This window comes from Rhodamnia argentea, chromosome 8 (genome assembly GCF_020921035.1).
Source record: "Rhodamnia argentea isolate NSW1041297 chromosome 8, ASM2092103v1, whole genome shotgun sequence".
NCBI classification, from domain to species: Eukaryota; Viridiplantae; Streptophyta; class Magnoliopsida; order Myrtales; family Myrtaceae; genus Rhodamnia; species Rhodamnia argentea.
In genome coordinates this window covers 7,382,050-7,407,687 of record NC_063157.1, presented here as the reverse complement: position 1 = coordinate 7,407,687, position 25,638 = coordinate 7,382,050, and the positions used below count along the sequence as shown (strand labels likewise).

The 25,638-nt window shown below is 40.0% G+C and overlaps 1 pseudogene; it reads left to right on the top strand.

Moving 5' to 3' along the window:
- Nucleotides 1-24,134: 24,134 nt before the first annotated feature.
- Nucleotides 24,135-25,299, top strand: LOC125316260 (annotated as a pseudogene).
- Nucleotides 25,300-25,638: the final 339 nt, after the last annotated feature.

Here is a 25,638-nt window from a genome sequence, read left to right as displayed (position 1 = left end):
ACACTGGGGCAATTCTCGAATCAAAGAATGGTTAAAATTTTCTTGCTTTCACTTGCATCAATCTTCAAGTGTATTTATTGCATACGAGTTCTGTATTAGCTCAAGTGCCCTAGAAATGACGAAGAGCATTTCTTTTCTACACCATATACATTTATCCCTTGCTTAAACCAACTTGAGCGGCGGATTCATTTCTCATAACCTGATCGATGATCACTCTTGTGATGAAAAGGAAAATGAGAATCTTGAAGTATCTAGCAGATGAGGAGCAAGGTGCCTTGGAGCAAGATGAAGTTTGAAAGTTCCGTCACGAAATGTGCAAAAGATTCAAATGAGATCCTCTTTTCCTCCCGAGAAGAAACTCTCGAAAAAAAAAGAGAAAAAGAAAACAAGAGGAGGGAGTAAGAAAAGCAAAGGCTCACCATGCAAAAAATTTGGGGCATCCAAAAATTCTATGCACCCAAAAGGAAGGAAAAACAAGTGTAGCCCAAAAGAAAAGGGCCCACTCCTGTATAAAAAAAAGGAATCTTTGGATGGAAGGAGGTCTCAACTAGACTGGCTCACAGTATGTTCCTCATGGATAGTCATTGTTGAAGCAGATCAAGAGAAATTGCTCGCTCGGAGCGACATCCACGCTTAAAAGCAACAAGGATGGATGATCACAGATCTCATCTTCATACACCTCTTTTGTTATAAATAGGCCTTTCATTTCTAAGCCTACCCCGAACCTACGTTACAAGCCTTACCTAAGTCTCTTCAGATTGGGGCACTTGGGCTAACATAGGATTTCAAATGCTTATAAATATCGCTCGAAGAAGTGCGAGCAAGATCATTTTTACTTCATTTTAGAGGGTTCCCGACTTGTAAACCCGATGCAGCTGATGAAGATCTCATTTCACTTCTAAGCCTTATGACTCTTGTGAGTCCCCTTTGATCAACCTTTGACCGAGCCTGAATTACGGTCCTTGCAAAAGACCGCATGGATTGGTCCGGTCATACTAATTGCGAGAATACCTAGACCCTTGTCGAGTGTGATGATGACAGTTTTGAGTGTTTCTCATGCCCGCATTGATGGTCGGGGTTTCAAAAGCCTTTTCATGAGAGTGAGTGAAAAGTCCTTTCTGACTCAAGGTTCCTCATTCAACTTAATCAAATTTGTCAAAATGATCAGATAGATTTCCTCACTAATAAACTCTCCAGTGGAAGCTTGGTAACGTAAACAAGTTTTGACTTAGGTTGTTGCATTTTTGTTATGAACACAATTACTTGCAGCTTTATTTTAAGTGAATGAATAGGTATGATGCGGTCGGCCTAGCCATTCCTTAACCATTGCTAAGAAAATCCAGGTAAGTTTTCCGAAACCTTTTCCAAATTGACCTTGGTTGTCATTTTAATCCCAATGTATTTTCGTGCTGATAAGGTCCATGCGGCATACCTATTTTATGTTCACGTTGATAAGGTGCGTGTGACATATTCCTTTCGTGTGTATACTACTAAGGTTTGTATCACACCCTTTTTGTGATTCAGACTGGCAAGTTTCGGGCGTCACATCATCTCTTGCATTCATACGGAGAGACTCGCTAAAACGAGAAGGTCACAAGAGACGTTTTACCGACTCACGGTGACCCATTAAAATGGAGGTGGTCCCGAGAGACATTTTATCACTCGTAGTGGCTCGGTGAAACGGAGGAGTCACGAGAGACAATTTTACCGACTCATGATGACCCGCTAAAACGGAGGTGGTCTCAAGAGACATTTTCAGCTGATACGTGACCCGCTAAAACGGAGGAGGTCGCGAGAAGCATTTTACCAACTTATGGCGGCTCACTAAAATGATGGCAGCCCCAAGAGATAAGATGGTACAGCTTGAACCATAACTCAAGCACATTTCTTCACTACAGATCTTGCGTCGTCTCGCATCGGGAGAAGTTTCTGATAACAAATGGGCCCGGTACCTTAAGATCCTCGCATTATAAGCTTGGAAATTAAGGGAATTGTCGCCTTATGAGGTATCTAGTAAAACAGGTATTCTCGTATGCGATCCATGTACGAGCTTCTCTAATATGGAAAAAAGAGAAGCTTTGGCGCATGTTATTTATAGTCTTGCACATCATGCATCATTTCCTTTGCATTAAAAAATGGGATTAAAACTCCCGCAAAAAAATAAAAAATAAAAAAAATATCATTCATTCACATACATTTGCAAAATTTAGGTTTCAATTTTAGTCTTTGAGCGAAACCTCTGCGAGCCTCCACTCAAAGAGGGGCAGTTGTTGACACCTAAATTTTGAATTTTTTTTTAGTCATTTATGGATAAAAAACTAGAACTAATTTTAGTTCTAATAAAAAATTCATCATCTTTAGCATATTTAATTTTTACTCGGGCATTGCATCTTGCATTGGACCAACGGCGGCCCAAATTTGAACTTAAATTTAACGGGCGGGAGTAACAGGGCATTTTTGGCCAAGACATTTGAAATGGGTGTTCCGAGTTTGAGGAAGTGTTGGATTTTTTTTAATTCAGCCCAAGCAGACTTTTAATTAATCGAGCTCAAGATTGCACAAAAGCCCATACACACGTAAAATTCGGCAAGCCCACGTATATATTCCTTGAAGCTGAATTTTTTTTAGGAAAGAAATTGTGCGATTCGGCTAGCACATTTGCATATCTCTTCGGCCGATAATTGCACTCCAAGAGGGGATATTTTCCAAATATTCAGATTTTTTTTAAGAAACACAAGGATATGCGAATATTGCATTCTTGCCCATCAAGTTAGGCCAATTCTCTCTATAAATACAAGGTCCTAGTAAGAGGGGAGGGGGATTACATTGAGAATTTTCAGAGATAATTAGCTCATAATACACGTGAGAACAGAAGGTGAAAGAAGGAGAGCGTTTCCAAGATTGGTGGTGCGACTCCTTTGAATCGTTCACGTTCGACGCAATCGGTGGTCCATTCTCGAGGGCTGCTGAATCAAGACCACCCGTTCAGTCCCATTGTCATCCTTGTCCAATACTCCACGATCCCGACGGCTCCCTGTTTGCCTCGGGATTCTAGCTGCTGTCCAAGGGAATTTTATTTGCTGTTGGGGGGCAATTATTGCTTTGTTTTGCCACGTTGGAGCTGCTGTTCGTGTTTATTTTCCAGGCAAGTTAGTGCTGAATTCGAATTATTTTGGTGAGATTTATTGGTGCATGTACAACTCTTCTAGGCGTGCTCAATTCCTTAGCCGACCGGTGTGGGGAAACTCTATGGTACCCAAGTTTGCTTCACTTCAAATCAGCTGCAACACCCAAAAAAACAAAGGGCAACAGACAGCCCACGAACAGCGCTGGTTTTGCTTTTACCGTTGATCGTTAGTCACGTCAGATTTGGTTCCAAACCGGTGCACAACTCTTTGCTGAACCAGTCCAAAATCGTGGAGCTCCTAGCTTGGTCGTCAAGACTTGCGAAGATCAAATTAGTGAAGCAATCTTTGGGCAATCAAAAGTAATTTTTCTTATCTTGAACTTTGGTATATTCAATTTCCTATTTTGTGATATATTGCATATCTTGATCGCATTGCATCAAAGTGAATATCTTTTCAAAATGCAGGTAGATTAGGAAAATTTTCTTTCCTAATCCGCAACTTGTCACACGATTGAGAACGTCCATCTTTAGGATTATTGATGGAATACTCGATTAGGCAAGGATTTGGGTCTAATCGTTAATCGTGGGATTACGAATTAAAGATTGACTCAAATATTTCGCAAAATATTTCAAAACTTGATTGATATATCCACTTTCTCGATTGACATTGATTGGCATATTCACTTTCCTAATTTGATTTGAATTGTTTGATTTTTAGAATATATCCGTCGCGTGATCTAATCTCGAAAATTCTAAAAGATTTGCATTCATTCACTTTCCATATTTGAAAATTACATAGCATCATGTAGATCATTGCATATCTAATTTTTTTTTTTTTAGGTTAGATTGCATCTTAGGATATAAATTGCATGTTTAAATAGAATCTTATGTTTAAAATAATTTATCTTCAATATATTAGGGTTTAGGTCAATGTAAACTCTAAAATATACAAGATAAAAATTGTTTTGGCATAGTTCTATTTTAGGAAATTAATTCATCCGAAAATATAAAAAAAATCATTCATTCTTGTCACGTCATCCATGCCATGTCATCCTTGCCACGTCATCTTTGCCATGTCATACTAGGTTGCATTTTAAATTAAATTGCATATTAGAATTGCATGTCTTCGTTTTAATTAATACACGTGTCACGTAGTTCATTTAATCATGGTCCTACTTGTGCATTCATTTAGTTTGCATGTAATCTAGTTTAGTCTTGCATTTAATTCATGCCATTGCATATAATGTAGTCTCTCATGCATTCATATAAAAATCGAAAATTGAAAAAAAGAACCATCTTGTGTGGCGCATGCTCCCTTGATTATATTGACTTCCGGATGTTCATTAATTGATTGTGCACCCACATGATAACCTTTGTTAGTAAGTTAGGTTAAAATCAATTAATATTGCCTTCTCAAATGATTTTTCATGAAATAAAATGGTACCGAAAGGGCGTTAGAGTAATCTGGCGTAATCAAGTCCCCCGAACTTTTAATCTACGTTCGTAGGAATAAAATAGTTCTCCCGCTATTTTATTTAGGTTTCTAATCGACCTACTATAAATGATTAGTGGCGGCTCCAAAATTAAAATACATTGCATGTTAATCAATTGAACCTCAAGTTGCGATTTGGTATGGACTTGGGAGAGTCAGAGTTAGGTTGGTTAAATAATTAACCCGATAATCCATTAGCCTGGAAAATTTCCTGAATTTTTAGGTCGCGACAATGATATAAAAGAAAATCATCGTTCTCGTCTAAGATATGATCTCTAAGTAATGATACTTGTATAAAAGATCATTCGAAGATTGGCGATGATGATTTTTGAAGTTATGCTAGCAAGGAGCCTATTTGAGGAATTAGTAAGATCACAAAAAATATTAAAGGGTTTGTATACTAAGTAAGAGTTGATTCGCGCGAAGTTTTAAGGTTTTGTATACTAAGATATGATCTCAGTATCTCAGTAAGATGATATGAATCTTGATGCATTAGTCAAAGTTTAGTGAAAATTCCAACGATGGAGATTGTCAAGGATTGAAGGTATTACGATCTAATGGATATAGCATAGGTCAGATTTTGAGTATGGATGGATGCCAACGGATTTTTGATGTTAAAGAGATTTTTGCAAAAGTACAACAATTTGGGTGTCTCAGATAGGATTTATCGGAGAAGCACAGCAAAAGCGTAGTGAGGCCACATCCATTTGGTGAGTTATTATCTTAAGGGACTAGGAAGAAATTTTGAGATGTTGGGTACTGAGATGAATAGAAATATTAAAGGAGTATGACTATCGGATCCTCTACCTCACAGGGAAGATGAACGAGGTGGCAAATATCTCTAGTCGAAGGTCGGCAACGGTAGCAAATATGATGACTCGATAAAAGGAGTCTATTGGAGGAACAAGTAATACTCCAAGTTTCGAGGACGAAACCTTTTAAGGGGGAAGAATTGTGACGACTGGAATTTTTTTGTCGAATTAATTATTAAGTAAATTAATATTTATCGGGACCCGAAAAGTTAAAAGGGCGAAGTTTAGGGAATTAATGTAATTGGAGACGATGGATTATTAGTTGGAAGCCATATCTTAGTGCGACAATTTTAAGGGACCATTGATAAAAATTTTATCAAGCATTACTATTCAAAATTGATCCCGGTACCGTTTCAGCTCGCTCTTTGAGCGCGAGGCCTATTGGAATTACCTTCCCTTGCCGCGATAACTCCTCCTTAAGCCCACGTGTCCTGCATTTTTTTCCCTACCATCCACTAACTTTTCCTCTCTCCTCCTTTCCCTTTTATTTTTCTTTGTCCCCACTTTGTCCCTTTCTCTCCTCCCCCACACGAACACGGACCCCCTCCACCTCGTGCTTTCTGCCATTTTTACTTCCTCTCTTGTTTCCCCTTCTTCTCGCTCAAGCTGAGCTCACCTCCACTCGAGCTACTCGGGGCGACGCCACGGACCAAGATCGATGAGCTGCCCTCCAGCCCAGTTTTCCCTTCGTTGCTCTTGCCTTGTCACAACCCATTGCCTACCCGATGCACGCCCTCAACGCTCTCGACCCAAAGCACCCGAAGAGGAGAGGTCGAATCTCAAGTGGTTGACGTCGGCTCGTGGTGGTTTGCATAGGGAATTAAGGTAAGTCCTTTCTCTAACCCGCTTACTTGTTAGTGTAATGAGGGTTGGAGCTGGTGAGATGGTGAGCAATACTTGGCCGGAATTCACCCATGTTGCATGTCGTCGATTTTGATACCGTTAGTGTCTACGGGAAGATGAAGGATCGAGTCTGTCTTGGATTATCGCCGTATGGAGTCGGGATGCGGGTTTGGCGTTTGGTATAGGGAGGAAAGTGAGAAAAGCTGAGATTTTGTATTGGTTCGTAGGTGGTGGTCTTAGTTGGATGGAGTTCTCACGATTTCGGGTGTGCGTGTACGTGGCACAAATTTTAGCGAGGCACTGTGGGTGTATTTTAAAAAAAAATATATTAACAAAAACAAAAGAGAGGAGGGGATTCGGCAAGATGGCGATGGGGGAGGAAGAGGAAGTGGTGCTGCGTGCAGGTGCTCGAATGGGAACCCACCGGTTGTAGTTGTTGTCATATATCTCTTTTGTGTTTTTGTCCTTGCATGCTGAATTGGTTGAGAAGAGGCATTAGTGGAGAAGGGGCATTGAGTGAAAGAAAAAGTACTCTTGAATTAGGCACCCAATTGGAACTCTAGTAGATAAAATCTCGAGTCGGGCGATGAGCTTTAGCATTGATTGTTCATTGTGTCGCACGTGGTTGACTATATTTTAAGTTGTGACTTGCCTTGCTGGGAAATGTTAACGGTGTAAATATGGCTAAATCGAATAGTCTAAAGGTCAAATGTATGTGCGCAACTTGTGAGTCCAATAAGAAAATCGGAAACGGCGGAAATTGGTATGGCATGACAAAGCTTAAAATACGCATTAAACATGTGCATGAGCATGGTCTTGCATATCTTAAATCTGAATCAATCATGATTCGTGGCAATGAGCTTCGTGCTCGAATAAATTCACCCCATGGAGTGTATGAGAATACCCTACCGTGTGACCGGGTGGTCCCGCTGTGTGATTGGGCCGGTCTCGGAGGCGGTACGAGACGACATTGCATTTCTTGACTTAAATGGTTGAGTCACTATGGTGACAAGTAATCCATTCATATGCATACGGTCATACTCATATTACGTGACTTAGCAGATAGCACGTCCTCTTATGTATTGTATGTAGTGAAATTCTCATGGCACGCCAAGGCTTTGACCGTTTAGAACTCTGATGTTACCATTTTACTGTGGCTCGTTCATCTCGTTAAATTGATAAGTTGGTGATTTAGAGAATTGATTTACTGAGTTTATCTCACCCCATTGTTGTTGACATTTTTAGGTAAGTGATGGTGACCTTGGGTTGGCTGGTGTCAGAGCGGGAGGATTGGGGTACGGCTGTTACATCGGCTTTGCTTTTATCTCAAATTCTACGAAATAAAAAATTAAAAAATTAATTTAAACATTATGAAAATATAAACAAAAATAAAAATAAAACATATTACTAACAACCTATAAATAACATAAAATTGCATAAAAATTATTAATTAAAAAATAGTTAATATCAATAAAGGCGTCTGAGGCAAGGGAGGATCTCTTTCAATGAGAGAGAGAGGATGATGAAGAAAAAGTACTGAGCAAGGGAGAGGGAGAACGAGGGCGAGGGAAAATGAATGAGAGCAACGAAAAAATGAATGCGAGCAAGGGAGAAAATGAGGCGAGGGAGGATCGTCTTCGTTGGAGGATATACCGATTGGGAGAAAATGAGGAAAGACGAGGAAGAAATGAGGCTTCGCGAGGGAGAAATGAGGGAAGGCGAGGGAGACGGATTGCTTTATAGCAAAGCCGAAGGCGCCCTTTCGGACGCCTTCCTCACAGGTGCCTTCAGGGGCTTGGCGCCCGTTGACAAGTACTCACAGGTACCTTTAACGGGCGCCTTGATGGGGTGCCAAGTAAAAGGGGCCTCATCACCGGCGTCGAGTGCTTTTAACAGGGGCCCGATGAACCAAGAACACATAGCGGTACACCTCCAAGTGTCATTGTCAATTAAGAGCTTGTTTGAGATAGCTTAAATACTTCTTCACTCTGACTTTTAGCTTTATGACTTTTATATAATGAAGTTTGATGCTATATCTATTAAGAATCTTCTAACACCTTTTTATATAATGAAGTTTGACACTATATCTACTAAGAATTTAAGTACGCGGTTTTTCTTAACAAACAGTAAAAGCATAGACAAAGATGTCACAATCACTAATTTTAACAGGACGATTATGGCCAGCTTCATTCTTATTTTGCCGGTAAGGAAAATGAACAGAGGACAGATATACTTGATTGTTATGGGCATTTGTACTTGTTAATCGTGTCAGACATCTAAAATGATGAGTTTAACATATTACCGTAAAACTTAGGGTGCGCATGAAAACACTTCTCCATTAGAAATCAACTTCCGATCAGAAGTTGATTTCTCTACTTCTCCTCAAAAGTAGAAGTTGATTTTTCTACTTTTGCTCCAGATTGACTTCTGATCAGAAAAATTCGTTTGATAACGGTTGAAAATTTCTACTTTTGAAATATTATTAACAAAATCTTCGGCGGCGATGGTCCACAGTGGCGGTGATCGCAGTGGTCGGCGGCAGGCAGCGGCGGCGGTCGACGGCAGTTGGCGGCTGCGGCGGTTGGCAGCGGTTGTGGCGGTTGTGGTCGGCGGCCGGCGATCACAGCAACGGTGGTCGGCGGAGGTGGGTGTGGTCCAAAAAGTGATTCCGGAGCCGAGAAGTTAAAATTTTTTACATCTCAAAATTGGCCAAAAATCCTATCAAAAGTGAAAAATCTTGCCGAAAGTGAAAAATCCTACCATAAGTCAATTTTTTTACCAAACGGATTTCTACTTCGATCAGGATTTTATCAAACACATTTCTCCGCTAGATAAGCTTCTAGCAGAGAAATGCAATTTCTGAAGTGTTTTCATGCGCACCCTTAGCTTCCGAAACCTATCATCGATTGCTGAAATAACGCGGAGAAGCTCCGACTTCATAATTCCCTCCCAATTCTCAACCGAAAGATCACATTCTATTCTTGTCCCAAAATCAATAACTTTCACAATTGGCACCCTCGCCCTTGTGATAATCTGGACGTTAGTAACATGCCCCTTCCCTGCAACATTTAAATGCCATGTAAAGTTCCATCCATGGCAATATCAACAAAATTCCCCAAATATGATTGCATTAGAGTACGTCATCAAATTTTATTAAAATGAGGAGTATCTAGTACAACCTAGCAAAATAAAAATAAAAGGGAAAAGATTCCAAACCTTCAACACATACACTCTCTCATCTCATACAAATAATGATAATGACGAGAAGAGTTCTCTCTTGTAGAAAAGTGATCATGTCCAGCATTTTTGCTTGGAGAACACTAGTGCTTTTTATTGAAACCATAAGTTTAACTAATGGACGGCACTTTTGATTTAGAAGATCTAACTGTGAATTCCACCCGATCTATGTAGACACTCAGAGCAAAAATATCTTGGAGCTTTAAATTGCAACTGCAGCAACAACGTTAAAATGAAGAAGTAGGGAGGTTAGCGAGAATACTTTGAAGAGAATGAAACTTTTTCGCAAACTTTTCAAGAGCTTCTATCTTCTTTTCTCGAGGAAACTTAACAGAAGGATTTCCAAAGTTGATGGACAAGTCAAGATCGCTTCCCGAGTTGTACATGTCCATCACAAATGAGCCAAATCCCACCACAGTGGGGCATTCACTTGAGTTTCCTGAAACAATCATAAATTTTATAAGTACACAAATTAGCGTATTCTCTTGCACTAATTTAAAATTTATCAATTGACGTGTAAAACAACAATGCAGCAACAAAAGTTAATTCATCCTTCATCGTCGAATCAGCGAATAATTCAACAAACCACATTGTTTGTAGTTGGACAGAAGTATAAGAAGTGAAGGTACGGTTCCCAAGATCTTCAGCATTTGAATAACAAGAAATCAAAATTTTAACTCCATGCATATTCACATCCAATCGAGAAAAAAAATCTACCATATATCTCCTTCGCTACAGCATTGAAGACGCGAATCAAATCTCTTCTATTGAAACACTCAGACGGCATAGGACGCTGTGCAATGTAGACATCATCAAGGAGCTTATCGAAATTTGGAAGATGAAACAAATCGATTTTATACTTCTCCAGCTCTTCAGACTCAAGCCTGCTCACCTCCTCCAACAAAATTGAAATATAAGGGAAAATTGAAAGTCAAGAAATAGGAAAGCAAATTGAAGATATAAACCCATGTTAGCAATGGAATCATGAGATTAACATTCACTGCAAAATGAGATCATCCAAATTTCCTGCTTCAGTTCATAGCACTAGCAATGAAAACTCAACAACGGCAGCTTCATCATCATTCCATAAACACTTCAACTAAATTTGAAAGATGTACTTTACCATTCCTGGGCGGCGCCATGCCCACACTATTCAGAGAGAATCTGGCTTTTGGGCAGGAAGGTGCCTGTTCAGACCCCGTCTTCTATTTCCCTGCAGTACGAAAGAAATTTCTGAGAATGAGGTTAGGGTTGTAGCCCTCGTCAAGAAAATTGGGAAATCCCTGGAAAAAAAAATGACTTAGTAAGACCCAAATGAAGAAATTCCAGAGGAAAAACTAAAGCAACACCAACTCACCTTGTATGGAAAACTTTATTCAAAGGCCAATGTCATTAATCTGAGTGTTACTCAATTACTTGAAAAGCTCAATTGAGGAGTCCACAATCTACTTGATTTATTCGATTCCTCGATCCTATCTATTAAAAATGTCGGCTAAACTAGCCTAAAAATAAAACTTGTCGGCACGTGACATGATTGACTCAATCATTGGATTAAGTAACTAAGGGTTGGAGTGAATGACCAATTCAAGTTTAACACAAATTATGTGAACTTTTGTTTCAGCATATGATGGCGTCAAAATCCGACAAAAATCGCTCCCTTAAAAGACCTCTCGTTTCCTTGAAAGGACAACCTTCAAGCCTCTGTTTCAGAAGAAATGTAAGGAGGGAGAGGAGTTGAATGGTCTCACACCGTGCATGGGAAAGCAGGAAATACCACAAGGAGCTTATCTGACTTCCCCCTCTTTACACTCTTCTTCTCTTGTCTTATACTCTTTTTCAGCTTGCGTGATATTTGTTTTACAAGGTAAGGCTGTCGCAAATATTTGGGAAAAGTACACTAGAAGTGCCATAACTTTCAAAAATCGTTCACTTAAGTGCCATGTTGACATGGCAACCGGAAAAACTGACATGGCAGCCGGAAAAGTTCGCGTAGCACGCTAGAGAAAGTTACTGTAGACGCCGGAAAGCCGACGTAGCATGCCGAAAAGCTGACGTGGCACGCCGGAAAAGTTCTTGTAGCACTCAAGTGAAGGATTTTGCTCCGATGTAGCACTCAAGTGAACAATTTTTTAAAGTTATGGCACTCAAGTGAACGCCATACACAAGTTATGACACTTCTAGTGTACTTTTCCCCAAATATTTAGTGCGGGCTTGCTTTGCCGATGTCCACACCCCCCGAGTACCCACCGGTACCAACTCCTGCTAATAACAAATCGTTTTAAAACGGTTCTTCAATGCCCGTGAACATGAAAGATCAAATTTCTTGTCCACTCTTTTCCCGCTTTTCCATCGAAAACAGGACATTTCCTTTTTGTCAAAGAACCATCTTCTGAAAAATCACAGAGAGAGAGAGAGAGAGAGAGAGAGAGAGAGAGAGAGAGAGAGAGAGAGAGAGAGAGAGAGAGAGAGGATTATTATAAATGTATTTGCTTAAAACTTATTATGGGAGGTAAGTAAAAAAACTTTTCACATACAAGTATTCATATTAAAAAAATAATTTTTACGTAAAAAAAATTAAATCGTATACAAATAATAAAACTCAAGAAATTACCTCAGGATTTTCTTTGTGGCCAGAATTACCCCTAATATATATATACACACACCCCACAATGTTGAACTATGCTTTGTGCTACTCTTCTTTTGATGCAAATTAAATTCGGAGAGTTCGTTGGTTTATCAAGAACAGAATTTGACATTTTTACATCACAAGGGTACTATTTTGATGCCAACTCAAATCTTTTTCCTTGGAGTACTATACTTTATCTTATCTTGGTCAGATGGACATGAATGGGCCAAAGCAAGGGCAATGCTTCTAATTTTGTCGAACATATATTTTAGGTTATATTATTTGGTCACACAGAGTGAGGGCATCCCAACCCTCACCCCGCAACAAAAAAAAAATTAAAATGCAAAAATTACTAAAATATTATTGAAATATCCACGGCCATCGTCCACATCAGCGATTTCTGGTCAAAATTGGCTAGATAGACTCCACTGGTATGAATACAAAAAATTTTAGGACTAAATTAGATCAATTAAAAGGTTTATGACTAAATTAGTTTACTGAGGACTTTTTTCTTATTTTTCTTATAGAGAAATTATGCTTCATCTCTTTTGCAAAGAGAGAGGTGATAGAGTTCCAAAGCTCCACATCTTTTAAGGGTCTGTTCTCCGAAAATTTCACGATAAAGTAAAATATATTCCATAGAAATCATTTTCAATTAAAAGTGATTAATTTTCACTTATTTTGGGGTTTAGGAAAAATGATTTCGTTATTGCCGTTTCTTGCGATTTGAATTTGCTATTTTTTTTTTCGCAAACACGATTAGTTCCAGGAAATAATTCCCCAAAAAACATAATTGGATTCATAGCTACTTATGTCCTTACTTAATCACGTTTTTGATGCTTTACACATCTCTTCTTAATGGCATGCTAGGGTCCTATGAGCTTCCATCATTCTTTCACCACCCTGCACACTACAAATTCACATGCTTCCAGCATTGGACATGTGGTTGCTTTCATGCCCTTTAATTAATTTCCACATTCAGACTAATTGGATGCACACAAGTTTTAAAAAAGTATATTCATTATGATAACATTTTGAAAAAAAATTATCAAAAAAATCGTAAGCCTATTACAATTATGTCAATTCAGCCATAATATTTTTTTCGATTGAGTCCTAAATCTTTTGTAATTGTAGTAATTTCTATTTTTTCGGGTCTGAAGTGGCGCCTCGGGCAATAACGTTGCAACATTTTAATAATATTATAATATTTTTGAATTCTTATTTATTTCCTAATTCTTTTTTCTATCTTTTATTTTCTTTTTGGTTTAGGACAGACGGGAGGCCGTCGGCCTTCGGCCACTCGGCGAGGCCCGCGAACCCTTGTCACTGTTGGGTGAAGGATGCAAGCCTCTACTCAGCCATTGGCAGCCTCTCCCGGGCCCTAAACAAAAAAAAAGAAAAATTAAATGAAAAAATTATTAAAAAATAGCTAGAGATTTAAAAAATATTTTAAATCTTATTAAAAATTTGCTCATGTCAATGACGACCAGTAAAATGGGCTACATTGGAACAATTACAAAAGGTTTAGAACTTAATTAATAAAAAAAATTAAGACTATATTGGCACAATCACAATAGATTTAGAATTTTTTTAGTAAATATTCTCAAGATTTTGAAATTAGTCTTATGAAGTGCTGCCTTTTAACCTTCGTTCTTGTCCTAGGCCAAAGACCCTCATGAGAGAGATTTTGCCCCCACCGGCAACCGCTTTCCCTAGAAAAAAAAAGGAACTTTCGAAAAAAAAAAAAGGAAAAATCTTTTTCATTTGCGTGTCGTGCAGACTATGCGCTATGCGGATTGAAATTGGGTTGGCGGGAAATTCGTCAATCAATCTTAAATGTATCATACAGATGCCAATTCTATGTTAAACTTTTAATTTTTTATCAATTTAATTTTAAATCTTTGCATGAAAATCCCATGCGATTCTTTTGATCAATTTGTGTCACGCCCTGAACCTTTCGAGCTCGCCAACATCCCACCACGATCGTTCTCTTTCAATTATTCTCGGGATCCAACGACGTACATCTTAACGCGATATGATATGCACAAGCGGAAGCATAGACAAACTCCGAATAAATTGAAACAAGATGACTTAAGGAAAACATTATAACATAACACAACACTTAGTATTTTATAATATAAGATATAAAACAGCAGACCATAAAAGTCGACGAAGGTGATACAAGCCAAAGAGGTAACTACTACCTAAACCCAAAGGGATATCAAAAGCTAGGTGTTACGGCTACACCTAGGGGTCGAGCTCACTATCATCAGATGATTCTTCGTCATCGAGGGGCAATCCACTACAGAAACGTCTGACTCAGAGTTCTATGGGGTCTTACGCTTCCTCCTCCTCCTCGAGATCGGATTCGGCATCCGGTAGGATGTCCCACTAGTCTTCCATCTCGGGTTCCGACTCGGAAGGTTCTCCGGGTTCAGCCTCGACATCAACATCAGAGGGCTCCACGACCTCGTTTCCTTCCTCGGGGTTAGGCGGGTCCCGAAACCGGACTTGAGACTTGATGACCGGGTCAAGTACTTCACCATCCGGGGGAGTAGTACTAAATCATCCAGGAATGATACTAGTGGGTATCTCAAAAGTCCTAAGCGGTCCAAATTCTGCATCGCCCTCTTTATAAAACCACGCTTCATAGGAGTGGGGCTTCCGTAAGTCGTCCCTTTCATCTACCCAAACCGTGCTTCCCTTCCTAATATAGGCCTTACCCTCGCCTACTGGAGATTGTAAAAAGTCAATACACAAGACGCTCGACTACTAGATACTCATTTAATCTTGGATCAGCAGTAGTATCCTGGTGTAGTAAAAGACAGCCCATTGTGTCTCTGTCGACGATAGAAACCGAATACAGAGCAGAAGCAATGGAAGCTCGGGAGAGTTCGTGGCTAGTGCGATTATTGAAGGATCTCCATCAATCGATAGATTATTCGACAACATTGTTTTGTAATAATCTATCTGCTATAAGTTTGGCGGAAAATCCAGTTTTTCATGCTAGAACAAAGCATGTGGAAGTACACTATCATTTTCTCCGAGAGAAGGTCTTGCAGGGCGAGATCAAAATGGAATACACCAAGACAGGTGATCAAGTTGCTGATATCTTCACCAAAGGTCTTGGAGCAGCAAAGTTCGATGAGTTTAGAACTCAGCTAGGTATGGTCGCAAGATCTGTCCTAAGAGAGAGTAGTCGGTGAGGGGGAGTATTGAAGATATCACCGCCTACTCTAGAATTCAATTGCGTGACTCTTCGATAGATTTTTCAATTTCCGATGGACGTCTATCGACGCGCGTGTTTAGTGTCATTATTGTTTATTGTGTGTCTCGAGAGTCTTTTAGTATACCGATGTATAATTATTGCTATGTATCTAGACATGTCTTTTCATGTACCTAGGTATGTCAAGAGTCATGGTTTTAAGCCTATATATAGGCGAGTCCCGTAATCATTTCAAATAGGTGAAAGTAAGGTGAATTTAGAAAATTGTAGAGTCCATCTCCTCCCTTGAACACTTCTCTCGTGTGAAGAGAACCTTTCACCTTCGATAGTCTTCGATCATCTTGAAGATCGAGACGTGCTTTGCGACTACGAGTTTCAACAAACTGCACGCCTTCGGCTGGGCTCTCGATTCCTCCTCAGAAGGAACTCTCTCCAAAAACTCGACTCCCTCCTCTTGCTTTCTGTCCTCAGTTTCACGAGCTCCCCAACCGTGCTCTCTCTTTTTTCTTCTCTTGGTGTGGCCTTCTCGCTTCTCTCGCCCAAAACCAGAACACAAAAACCAGATTTTCCTTTTTTACCAAGCACAGCACCAACCCAGTGAGAAATGGCAAAGAGCCCAGAGAACTTTTGGGAGTAGTCCTCTTGTAGAATCGAGCTCCTCTCTTTAGTTGTCCGCCAGAGCCTCCCTGAACCGAGATACTCCGTCTGTCTCTCGTTTATTTATTGCTCACCACTCCCTCAAGCTTTCTGGCACTTCATCTCTCATTTACCATTCGGTTCCAGACTCGTTTTGAACCCTTTTTTATTTTTATTTTTATTTTTATTTTTTTCTTTTTCGCTAAACCGTACAGGAAATTTTGGGTAGTTTCCCTCCAAAAGAAATAGACACTATTTTGTCATGAGATGGGGGATTTCAAAATAGATTTTTTGAGAGATCATCTGTAAAAACTCGAAATTAAGTCCCAAATACCCCAAGGTTAGATGAAAATTTGAATGTTCGCAACATGTGAAATTGGTTCGACCAAGGTGAATTTAAAGGTCTGAAGATCAAATGTCATAATCTACTTGGAAAAATTAAAAATTAAAAAAGGATTAGAAAAAGCTCAATTTTTTTTGCTCAATTACGGCATGAAATCCCATGATTTAAAGAAACTATGACCCAAATCAAATTTTTGAGAACTAAAGTATCTAAAATGCAATAAGAATTAAAATAAAATTATCAACTATTTTTCCCGATTTTTCCAACCTCATTTGGTATTTTTCTTTGATTTTCGACTATTTTCAAATGAAAATAAATTCCAAAAATATTGAAGAAGTACGAAAATGTTTTTTGCTCAAAAATGGTTCCTTGTGTTTGACCAAGCGTTCCAAAGTTGATTTTTTATTTTCATGATTTTTTATTGACTCTCTATTAATTTTCTAAAAAAGACTAATTAAAAATCAAATGCCAACACTAACGAGTAGGGATGTTGTGTTTGATGAATCTGCGATGTTGAAGTCAAGCTACATGGCACACGAGGCTACTAAAGAGGAGAGTGATAAATCTATCATTAAGGTGGAGCTAGAGAATCTATAGAGAATGGCGAGTTATCCGATGAAGCTCTAGCAAGTTAAAGAAACGGTAAAAACTCCTCTTACTATTGCGACGTGCTGAGGAAGGCGCACTCTCAAACCACTAGAGAGATACGACTCAGAGGACATGGTTGCCTATGCTATTACTGTAAGCTCCGATGATCTAAGCTCCTATCATGAAGCTTTGAAAAGTGATCAAATAGAAAAGTGGATGACTGTTATGACGGAGGAAATGGAGTCGTTACAAAACAATGAGACGTGGGAGCTTGTGAAGAAGCCCAAGATCGGAAGTCATTGGCTGCAAATGGATTCTTCGAAGAAAGGAAGCAAAGAGATATAAGGCCCAACTTGTTGTTAAGAACTATGCATAGAAGGAGGGGATTGATTATAATGAAATATTTTTTCAGATCGTGAAATACACGTCAATTCGCGTTTTACTAGTTATGGTGGTCATGAATGACTTGGAGCTCAAGCAACCAGATGTGAAGACGACATTCGTGCGAATGGAGGAGTTGCAGTTGTTAAATCCCCAGAACTTGAAAAATCTTTGGCTTTCGAGGACTTGGACAAGTCATCGAGGAAGCGACCTGGCAACGTAACCTTTTTTGCTGCGAAGAAAAAATGGCAACCTGGGTGGGTGGGTGGGTGGTGGTGGTGTGTGTTGATTTTTTATTTTTTCTTGCATAGGCCGCACATTGTCCCCCGGGCGTGGGTGTGTGTGTGGGAAGGGAGAGAATTATTATGAATGTATTTACTTAAGACTTATTATGGGAGGTAAGTAAAAAACTTTTCACATACAAGTTTTCATTTCTAAAAAGATAATTTTTAAATCATTTATTTTTTGTAAAAAGATAAAATCTTATACAACTAACACAACAAAATATAGTATGGTACTCGAGAAATTACCTCACGATTTTCTTTGTGGCCAGAACTACCCCGCAATGAATATGTTTCCTTTTTTGGCAAATACCCCCATAATGTTGGAGAAAATATTAGGTACAGACGGGGTAAAGCTTACGTGGTCCAGCTCACCATTCATCTTGCGACACGTGGATTTTGTGACCCTACTTGTCAGAAATTTTTGAATCGCGCGGGCGTTTCTCTCCACTTGACTGTCACGAGAAAAGCCGAGCGAACTCTCTCTCTCTCCCCTTCTCCAAAAAGACGAAGATGATGCCGTTCTTCCGTGCTCTCTACCTCCCACCCAAATCGACGCCCGACGATCAAAACCCAGCATAGATACCGACGGCGGTTCTCTCCCTCCCACCCAAATCGACGCCCGACGCCTTAGGTTTTGACCGCGTCGGTGGTTCTCTACCTCCCACCCAAATCTAAGCCCCCGCGCCTGGATTTCGACGGCGACGGCGGTTCTTTCTCCCACCCAAATGGATGCCTGGCGCTTTGTGCTTGATCGCGACGGTGGTTCTCTGACGCCCTGGGTTTTGACCGCGACGGTGGTTCTCTCCCTCCCACCCACGCCCAAAACCCAGCAGAGACGACGCCCTGCTCTGCGCTCTCTCCCCCAAATCGACTGGTCCGACAAATGCGGCCTTCGCCTTGGCCTTGGCCTTTGCCTTCATCGCCAAATCGACTGGTATCGAATTAAAAAACCTGTTCTTTTTTTCTTTTTGATTCTTTGTTCATGAGTCTGGCTGAATCGACTTCTTTGGCTAGTAGGAAGATTTTTCTATATAAGTTGAATAAACTTGAAACAGAGAGACTTTGATGACTGCATGCTGAAATGGCCCGGACTGGCTGGTATTATCTCCTTTGCACAGTTTCTCCATGCCGACATGCATAAGCACTTAAACCAATTCTTTGTCACTGGTTGTCACTTGCTCTACCCTGACTTCTTTGATTTCCTTAGAAATAGTCGGACTCTGGCTGAAGGACAGTTTGTCTTGCCTTCTTCTGGATTTTTTCTCCGACATTAAACACAGCTATAATACTGAGAGAATGATTATGATGAACAACCTCACACCATTCCTATAACTTCCCAAACCTTAAGGCTGAAAAACGGCAGTATCCTTGGATAATTCAGCATTGAGATCTTTTCCCTTATTTTCAGTGCCTACAAAATGTGTAAAAGAACTTAGCAACTTCTTCAAAGCGCGTAACCTTGTATTAGGATCATCAACTCTCATTTCCATATTACGTGTATTTTCTGATTTGTGTGGGATCTTTTTAGTGATTTGTGCTGCTAATTGGGTAATTTGCTTCATAGGTGTTTCACTTGGGATTTCAGGATTGTTAAGTGTGTTCTCATAGCTAAACTTTGATTTGACATATCTTATAAGTCGTCCACATATACATTTGCATAAATGTTATTGTCAGGAATCTGCTCTCTCATCCACATATCCATGTAACCGATAGATTAACTTACAGTCCTAGATGTGAAGACGTTCACCTATTTATAGAGATGTCTCTCTATTGTTCCTTCTTTCGGTTTACTTGGCAAATAGAAGAGAAGGGAAGAGATCAATGAATTTGTTGGTGATTCATGTTTATACATTTGTCTTTGCCTATATACCAAAATGCAAATTGTCATGTGAGGAAACATGGGCTAAGTTTAGGCTACCTTTGGAGTGCTAAGTTGCTGTTTGAGAGGGAGATTTGGTGGATGCAGAATGCGCTCAATATTTATCTCTTTTTATGCGTCACAACCACTAAAATTTTCATGAGTTTGAATGAACAGCGATAGCGACAAAGTATGGTCCCCACTCGCATAAAGTCGTGTGATGTTGTCTGATGCTATTGACGAAGGCCTCTTTTCCACAAGCAATGGCATATGCTTATGAGGAGCTTTTTGCTAATGTGAAAGATTTGTGTTCCATTTGGTGATGACATTCTCAGATTGGCTTTACCTTTTTCGTGGGAACACATTGTTCCCACGAAAACTAACCTTGAAATACTTATGGCCTTTGCTGCTCGTGCAATCTTCATTTGGAAAACCTATAAATGGTGTTTCTAGTTTTTTCCTTCAAGAGTATATAGATGTCTGTTCATATGAAGAATATATTCAATCGTGTCAAATGGATGAGGCAATATGTTGTTTTGATCTATTCGGTGGAGGGGTTTTTTCCTTCTCCATTCATATTCTGTAATTTTGTGATATGTTCCTTTTCTCTTCTATTTTTCATTAGCGGAGGAAGGAATGGCAGGGGAGTTGTGTTAACTTATTGGTATTTTTTGCTTTGAACATGTTGTTTCTCTATACACTGAACATCCTTTAACGATGTTGATCAGGTTTGGGTTAGTGACGTTTATTTATTCTTTAAGTGATGTTGATTGGACTTGGAATAACCAAAAGGATTGAACGGAAGAGTTTCTAAGCATTGGTCGTTCTTTCAGGTGCTGGGAAATGCAAAAGGCGCTGTAGCAATGGTGGAGTCAATCTTGATTTTCAGGAATCCTGTGTCCGTCACAGGAATGTTTGGCTACTATTTAACTGTCCTACGAGTCGTACTCTATATTGAAGCCAAAAAGAGGAGCAAATCATAAATATAAAGGAAGAATTAATTGCCTTATCTTTGTTTTCCAGCATGGGCAATTTAGTGGAGGCAAGTTGGGTTTGTGCTAGCGGCTGGTGAAGGTTTCGCCTATCATCCTACTGCCCCCTCCCCTGGAAGCCTGGAGATGGTTTCAACTGTGTTACCGACGATTAGAAAAAATTAGTCCAACGTAGGAAATTCAATAAGTGAATGATTTGTCTCTTGTATTTTTGGTTTTTGGGGTCGTAGAGATACATCATTTTATTTTATATTCTATTATAGAGGCTGTAGAATTGGGTGGCAACACAACCAATCTGTTATTGACGTTTCTTACAGTGATTAATTAATTAAAGGAGGTCATGATTTTAATTCAGTTGGTCATTTATGTTTTGAATTTCTCATTTCTTTCGGACAGAGATTGTGGTCTAGTGGAAATTTTGCAACACAGTTATTTTGAGTTCGGAGCACAGTTATTTGCTTGCGACACAACCAACCCGTTATTGATATTTTAGTGAGTCCTCTATTGTTAAGTAGCCATTGAAAAGGCTGCTCACTGCCTTTGTTGCTCATCTGGGAAAGTACAGTTTGTTAGGAAAAAGAAGGGGAATAAGACATGAAATATCAGTAGCACAAGTTTGCAAACGAAAAGCAAACTGAAATAAGATTGTCCAAAATTCGTATCTGCAGTAGAATACAAATGTCAAAATTCACAACCTCGCACTCTAAATTGCATATTATCCATCGCAACGTAAGAAAGGGCTTGTAACAGTATGTGGAAAGTAGAAACGGAGGAACCAAGTTCACTAGCTCCCCCACAAGATGATCAAGCTAGACAAATAAAAGGCACATATAAAGACCGATCAAATAACTAAGAAACATCATAATAAAGTTCATTTTAAGCTTCTGGAGTTGACGCTGCAGCCCTTTACATTGATGTAGACTTGCTGGGATGGTTATAGCTTCCTTTCTCCTTAAAAAACTGGGAAAGTGGTGTTTGCAGTACAAGATGCCTTCTAGAGCTCCATAGTTTGATGGGGTTTTGGGGCAACCTCCATGTTTGCACTTGAAACATGAGTTGTGATAGGTCTGGCTCGCCATAGTTACCTGCAATTTCGTGTTCATAAAGATAGAGTTAGCCACGGTGTTTCTTTAGGGAATATAAGTCGAGCCATACAAAAAAAAAAAAAAAGGTATCAAAGCAGAGGCATAAAGAAACCATCTAAAAAGCTGTTATAATTCAACTTCAAACCACCTACAATCATTCTACAAGAAGCAATTACACATGCATGTGAAATTGATTGCAAGAAAGCACATGCCAAGCAAAATTTTGACTTTTTGTGAATGAACAGTTTCTGCTTGGGCTGTCCAACAACTTTAATAGGAGTTTCCCCTTGTAAGCAATTATCATGGCAGCTTCAGTGCTCTAGAAGAAGGGAAAACAGAAAATGGGAATTCCAGGGGAGACACAATTGTATATAGAGTAACAACCATGCTTTCTGTATTGCCTTGTCAAACAGAGATTATCATAGAGAACTCGTGCCACCACAGTTTCCACATTCAAAGATTACTGAACATACACATCACGCCTTTACTTGTTGAATGCTCGACTAGCCAATATTTTCCCATACAAATATATCAAAATGCAATACTGTAAGGAAAGTACTGCTACATTTTTTCTGATACTGCATAAAGCAAAAGAAATCGAGAGCCTGTACAGGTTAAAAACATTCAGACAAAGGAAGAGGTCTGTCCATTCAAGAACAAGATAGATAAAACCAATGCAACAATGCATGCAATTACCAACAACCAGAAAACTAGGATTCTGTGCGAAATTACTCTAAAAGAAAGCATTACTATCAAACTGGTAGCCTCATAATCAATAACCCATATCAAGATTCTTTGAGACAAGCATAATGTACCTTGTCTAGTGGATAGGCAGTTTTGCCGTAAGATGCATATTTACCTTGTGTACCAGAAAACATGCTAACCCCTCGAAAAAGGCCTTATGAATTGCCATTCAGCTCATCAAATCATTTATGCGTCACCAAGAGATAATAAGGACTAACAATTATCAAACTCGACTAAAAAAATCAAGGAAGAAAGACACACAACAATTTCTAAAATAATTGGTATTTTCATAACATCTCTCCAAGAGTTATACTTACATTATCACAACAGGATTATGTAAAAGAGTAAAAGTCACACAGTATACATGGGAAACAAGTACAACCAGTATACAACAAGCTGCATTTTACCATCTTTCATTGATAAACAAAATGCGACCTAAGTTATGGCTATACAAACATTTCTTAAAGCAAGATGGTCTGTTCGAATACAACCAACTCCCATGAAGCCAGGCTTATAATTTGTACAGCAGAAGAATTAAACAAAATTACAACACAAAGATATCAGGATTACACCTAGAGAAGACAATCAACAGAAAAATTGCAATTTAAAACCAGGAGTAATACCTAACTTTGAGACTATAGTGCATTACTATAATGAAACCACTGTAGCAGCCGTATGTAGCAATGTTAATCACGCAATCCACTCAGAAGAGTGAGAATCTTTAAAATGTTTTTTGAACTTCACAATAGGAAGTTGAAACAACTATCGGGATCGCCAATAAAACACTACAAGAAGATTGATATAGAAATAAACAGGAGCTGAACAAGTTTCCAGCATCAACATCATACCTATTGCTTGTAGGATGCTCAAGACGCTGAAAAGAGTTTGATGACCTATACAAAGAATAACAAATGTGCTAAAAAGAAGTCGATTCAGCCAGACACATGAACAAAGAATCAAAAGGAAAAAAGAACAGGTTTTTTAATTCGATACCAGTCGATTTGGCGATGAAGGCAAAGGCCAAGGCCAAGGCGAAGGCCGCATTTGTCGGACCAGTCGATTTGGGGGAGAGAGCGCAGAGCAGGGCGTCGTCTCTGCTGGGTTTTGGGCGTGGGTGGGAGGGAGAGAACCACCGTCGCGGTCAAAACCCAGGGCGTCAGAGAACCACCGTCGCGATCAAGCACAAAGCGCCAGGCATCCATTTGGGTGGGAGACAGAACCGCCGTCGCCGTCGAAATCCAGGCGCGGGGGCTTAGATTTGGGTGGGAGGTAGAGAACCACCGACGCGGTCAAAACCTAAGGCGTCGGGCGTCGATTTGGGTGGGAGGGAGAGAACCGCCGTCGCTATCTATGCTGGGTTTTGATCGTCGGGCGTCGATTTGGGTGGGAGGTAGAGAGCACGGAAGAACGGCATCATCTTCGTCTTTTTGGAGAAGGGGAGAGAGAGAGAGAGTTCGCTCGGCTTTTCTCGTGACAGTCAAGTGGAGAGAGAAATGCCCGCGCGATTCAAAAATTTCTGACAAGTAGGGTCACAAAATCCACGTGTCGCAAGATGAATGGTGAGCTGGACCACGTAAGCTTTACCCCGTCTGTTCCTAATATTTTCTCCATAATGTTGAACTATGCTACTGCACTGTGCTACTCGTCTTTTCATGCAAATTAAATTCGGAGAGCTGGTTGGTTGGTTGGTCAAAAACAAAGTCTGACAGTGATGTTAATTATGGTCGATCTCCCTCTGCCTCTCTTCTCTCTCCTCACCGGTCATTTTCACTCCCATGGGTGATCCATCACACGGGCAAGGGAAAGCTGAAACTGGATTGCTGCGGCACGCAAACCAGACTTCTCCGGGAATTTTACTTCCATGGCAAGTCGTTCCTCCGACGACCCGAAGCTCCCTCAAGACGTCATGGTCGAGATCCTGAAGCGACTGCGGTTGGAATCTCTCCGCCGATGCAGGTGCGTTTCCCGATCATGGCGTTCCACCATCGATGACCCTCGTTTCGCGGCCCTCCACTTGAACCACTCCGCCCTCGACTCCTCCATTTGGTATCTTCTATGTTTTCCAACGAGTCCCATACCCTGTCGAGGGGTTGCGCAGAGGCTGTGCTCTCTGTTTTCCAATGAGTCTCTTACCCTGCCTTCCACGTCTAAAATCGAAATTCCGTTTGCTACTCCTCCCAAATGTCATGGTATTGTTGGTTCTTGCCATGGTTTGATCTGCGTCCCAGAAGATTTCGGTGGCTACGGTAAGACGATGTATTTGTGGAATTTATTCACCAGAAAGCACAAGGCAGTTCCACGATCCAGTTCAGACCATCAATTTCTTTCTGCGATGATTGTTCTTATAGTTCTAGGGTTTGGCTTCGACGCCAGGTCAAATGACTATAAGATTGTGAGGATTCTCAATTTTCTAGATGACAATCGTCGTTGCTTTGTTGGGACAAAACCTCGAGTTGAGATTTATTCGCTACGTACAGATTCCTGGAGAAGTTTGGAGTGTCAGGTTCCTGCTTTCCGGCAGGACAACCCAGCGGTCTTCTTGAATGGGAAGCTGCACTGGTTTGTTTTCGATCGAAATGTGGGTGGATACGGATCAATAGTCACGTTCGATGCACATCTGAAGTGTTTGATGAAATGGCTCTGACGAAAGAGATTTCTCACAGAGGCAGTCTCGCTGTCTCGGTTCACTAGTGTCTGGGGCAGTATTGAATGACTTGCTGGCTGTGTTCATTAGTGGTGAAGAGGAACTTGAGTATTATGATTTGCCTTCTTTTTGTTCCCTTTGGGTTATATGAGAGACTACGGCGTGCCTGAGTCTTTGACTAGGCTGTATACTTTTGAGTCTGATAGAGTTGTTACAGGATTTGATGGCTTCATGTGGAATGGTGAGCTTCTTATTGAAATAGAAGGTATAGAACCAGTTTCTTGGAATCCGGTCACGAGACAAAGCGCAAGTCTTGTTCCATTGTCAATTATGTGTGATTTGGCCCTTGTCGTAGACAGCCTTGTTTCTCTTTCGGTATGACTCAATTGCTACTACATTTATCGGTATGAATAATTTATTCTGCTTGTAGAAAAGTTGAAAGTCTCATCTGAATTGAGAAGAAATAGTTTTATTTCCAGCCACAAAATGACGAGCATGAGTAGTGAGGTGGTGCCTATTTACTTTTGGTACTTCTTGCAAGCTTTGGATTGCATTTTCATCTTCGCTTTATTTATTTTAATTTAGACTAATTAAGTGTGTTCTCCGTACGAGGGAAAGTGTGCGACTCAAGACTGCATCTACTACTTTAGCATTTCGCTACTAGCAGACAATGCGGAAAGAAACGACGAAACTTGTTGACGAAACTGGCAGTTCTCTTTT